Genomic DNA, 4,584 nt, shown 5'->3' with positions numbered 1-4,584 from the left:
TTTTTAAAAAAAATTTTTTTTTACTCTTGATGCTTTAAATAAAATTTGCTAAAACAATAATTTTTCAGAACCATAGTTGTTTAGTGACCTGCAGTCACAGTGAAGCATGAATCCATAAGCTGAATCACCCAAAACGCAGTTTTCTTAATCCTTTCATTATGTTTTATTTCTGCTTATTGACCAGGAGGATATCAACCTCAGACAAGTGCAAACTTCTGGCTCACTGGGCCATTTTCTATTATTTCATCTCCACTTGAGGTCCTTAAGTCCTTTGTTAACCCTTACTATATTTTTCCACATTGATGTGATTCCTATTACTTTTTCTGTGTTATGTGATCTTGGCAAGTTTTTGCTGTCTCAGAGAATCAAAGCATAGCATTTAAGCTCATGAGCGTGGTGACAAGATGGGGTTCTGTGCACTGGCCTCCACGCTGCAAGACCATAATGCTGTCTAGTGGATTATTATTAGAAAATACCAGTCTTGCTATAAACACACTCTGATCCAATAATAAAGCAGTGAGCTTCCACAAGGCCTCTAAAACAGACTGAAAGGGATTGGGAAGTAAGCAGAGAGGAGCAGGGTTCATTAGCCATGAAATCTGTGTTAGATTAGTGCGAAACAAATATGTACATGACCTGTTAGAAAATCCCAGAGGGAGAAGGAGGAACAGAAGCCGACAGATTAGATGTTAAATCTGTGAAGAGCTAATCGGGGCTCAGAGGTAAAGCTTTTCACAGGGAGTTGCGTTTATGAAGGCGAACAGGTGTCTGCTTGTGTTTTGTTTTTGCCAGGACACCAACACTTGAGTACCATTTTGTGCTTTGGCCGGCGTAATGCTGTGCAGCCAAGCTAACACTCAGCGCGAGCTAAGGCTAGTTCTCATCAGGACCAAGTCAAGCATAGAGTTATAAAAATTCTGTTTGGGGCATGGCTAAGGCAGAGATGACCATAACATCCTGCAGCTCTTTTTCTGCTGTAATCTAATAATTTCATGGTTTATGACTTTCTTGGGACGACATTTGTGAATGTGCATGTAAGTGTGCGGGCTAGAGTGGATTCGAGGGAGGGAGTGAAACTACAGCGGTGTAAATTGAGTGGAAGATGAGGAACATTTGTGCTAGTCTCTAGCAGAGCATGAATATAATTATGACAACTATTTGTTGTATTAAAAAAAAGAAGCAATGATCAAAACTGAATATTTCCAGCTGTGCAAGGAGTGCATAGAACTGGATCTTTGAACTGAGCAGTGAGAAACCACCTGAGGGCATTTTGCTGTGTGGTGCCTGAATTCACAGTTTTTGTTGTTTTCAATGTTTCTTTCCCTGCTTTATATATTTATTTCTGGAGTCTACTTGGACTTTTGGAAATATTTTTTGCAGTTCAGTTTTAAGCCTACTGTTTGTGATTGCTCCTCCACAACAGGTGGATGGGGCATCTATGATCACAGGCCTAAGACCTGACCATGTAAGCCAGGGGTGTCAAACTCAACACACAGTGGGCCAAAATTCAAAACTGGAATAAAGTCGCGGGCTAACATTAATATGTATTGAGAAAAAAAAATCTTCCTCCAGATATAAGAATGAATCTTTTCTTATGGACTCAAACAAGGTTTGCTGAAAAACTGAATATGGAACAAGCAAAGCTTAATACTAAACAATATATATATTAGCTGTATAATACCAGTAGGCCAGCTCTAATAGTAATTTGGTATGGCTTCGCGGGCCAAATGTAATTAGGCTGCGGGCCAAATTTGCCCCGCGGGCCAGAGTTTGACACCTATGATGTAAGCGATATCTGTTCCTAATGTCATTACTCGCTGATTGTATTGTTTGAAACTTTGGACCTACAACTTGATTTTGAACAAAGATTTTTAGCATAGCATGTTCTTTATTTGTAAAAGAAACAAAAAACCCAAAAGCATGTGGTGCATACCAGAGATCCTAATGTAGCAAATCCTCAGCAAACTGCAGCAAATGTACAACTGGCTGCTGTTTGAGTAGTAGCTTTTAAATTATACAGAACATACATAAAATAATTGGCAGACTGATCCGAAATGAGAATAAGAAGTGCAGCTGCAGTCTGGAGCCTGTTGAACAGCTTATCACTGTTTCTATGGGAAACCGAGGGAGAAATCTGTCAGAAGAAAATAAAAGGATTTCTCGAACAAAAGCAGCCTCTGTGGAGCAGAATTCAATCCACCTGCAATAAGAGTGTAATACGGAGGAAAAATGGGAACAACAAGGAAACGTAAGGTAAGATAACCAGATTGATGTTCTTTAACGCTGCATCTTGGGCAAAGTTGGCAACTCGGTCAGTTTCTTCCACACTTGTCCTAATCCTTGACACAGGGAGTGATTTTAGGGAGAGCTCCACATTTTGATGTTTTTTATTCGGGTTCATGCGTTTCTCTCAGCGCATCTCTCCGAGCGGCCAACTGCCTGAAGCAAAACGCAGCCGTATTTGTGAGTGCAGAGCTGGTGAAGGTTAGATGTTGATTCATGGATCTGCTCAATATGATGCCTGCTCATCCAGAACTATGTGATATTGACTGTTTGTTCCTCCCACACTCTCTGTGAGTGACTGAGTGAATGTGATATGCCACTGTCTGCATTATGATGTGCTTTTTAACTGACTGTGCTGAATTCTTTTTAACCCTGTTTTTTTAGTATAAAAAGTAACAGTATGTAAGTTTACCTACATTACCCAGAAACCTTGTTGGAGGAAAACAATGGCCACAGGCAATGCAGGGAACCACAACAAAGACGTTTTACAGTGTTTATTAAGAAAACTGATTAATTCATAGCAGAGAGTAGTACTATTACCCAGAATCAGCTTCAGGTGTGCAGGACTGCAGGAGGGATGATGGCTCCACCCAGGGGTGGAGACCAAGGAACTCAGGTGTCTGATGGAATTTTCCAGTCATACCTCCAGATCATGACAGAGACAGTTTTCCTGTATTTCATTCACATGAGAACAAATGATTTACCCTCTATGAAATATAACGTTTTTTTAACAGAGCAGGGACATCTTCAGACACTTCCAGACAGGATTTTTGATTATGTTCATCTCTTGTCAAGAAGATACATGTAACCACAGGTGATCCCTATTTAGGAAAACAGGCCATTGCTGCACTGACATGTGACCTCATTAAAGACTGTCCTGATAACTTTATGGGCTTAATCACATGTTTTAGAATAAACACTAAAGCGAACGGTCATTCTTAGAATCAGAAAGGAGCATTATCCAAATACACTCACTTGTTAATGATTTGCCAATCACAAGTCTTTTTTCTTTACCCTGAAACTATTTGACTATACAAACCCTATCTAACACATTCACAGTTAGATACATTAATTACTGTTAGTGGAGTTTTGGCCTGTGTGTCATTTACAGAGGACTACAGTCCTGAATTTAGATTTGTGGCTCTTGGTAGGCATTTGGCTCTCTATCAGCCATGTTCTTTAGCTGGTCCTTAAAATCTTCAGTGATTTGCACGTCCTTTATTCTCTCCATGTTCCCACTGTGGAATCCTAAGGTTCTGTCTTTCTCCTGTCTCTTCTCTACTCATGAGAGTAGAGGAGCACTAGGAGAAGTGTATAAAAAGCTGCTGTTTTAAAAATCTGACACCAAGCAGTATTCAAGATCGCAGAGTGTTAATTACAGCAGTTGCGGATTAACAACTTAATGTCCAGTGGGAATAAAGTTATTGATGATAAGCTGTGGAATAACTCACGCTAGCTTCAACAATAAAGCAGCAGGATTTATGGATGCTGTGGTTAGCCTTGTTTTCTTTATGACTGGAGAACAATGTATTGATGCACACTGTCCCTGAGATTGATTACAGACTTTAATTATCAAATCAAAATCTTACAGCGCAGTAAAGAAACGAAGGTGAAATTTAATTTTATACCTTCATCTTACTCATCTTTGCTCTCCATCTATCATCCACGTGTTAAGGACTCAGTCCTTCTAAAGGTTCCTGCCTCCTCAGTTCATTTTTTATCTTTTGCCATCCATCTCTTCATCAGCCCATTCACTCATTGCATCCACGTGAGAGAAATACAACTTCATAGCCTCCTCTAATTCACCCAGTTCCTCCATCCAACTGTCCAGTGGCTCATCTCATCCCTTGGGATAAGTTAAAAGCGGAGAATATATTCCCTTCTATCATGGAGGATTTAGGACACCATCTCGAGTTAATGAGGGGTTTTAAAAGTTAAGAGAAAAACAGAGGAAATGGCTCGAGAGTTGAGTTATTTAAGGAGAGGAAAGGATGTGATTGGGTTGATGTACTATTTTACACTGTGAGTTTTCAAACTTAGAAATTTGACATTGGCTTGATGTCTCAGTTCAGTCGTGTCACTTAAAGCGATCAATACTTTATGAAGCCAAAGAATATATTTTAATGACACATTTGAGCAGAATAAGTCATGATTTATGACCTTAATACTGTACAGTGAGGTAACTCATGATTCCTGCTCTTCATGCATAGACCAACATTTACATCTGCTCAGCTCACAGCTTTGCACATGAACTTGAACCTGGCCTTCTTAGCGTTTGCATATCCAGTCGGCGTTTCTTCA

This window comes from Haplochromis burtoni, unplaced genomic scaffold, assembly GCF_018398535.1.
Source record: "Haplochromis burtoni strain Fernald_Lab_line unplaced genomic scaffold, NCSU_Asbu1 Contig_167, whole genome shotgun sequence".
NCBI lineage: Eukaryota > Metazoa > Chordata > Actinopteri > Cichliformes > Cichlidae > Haplochromis > Haplochromis burtoni.
Note: the sequence above shows the minus strand (reverse complement) of the source record.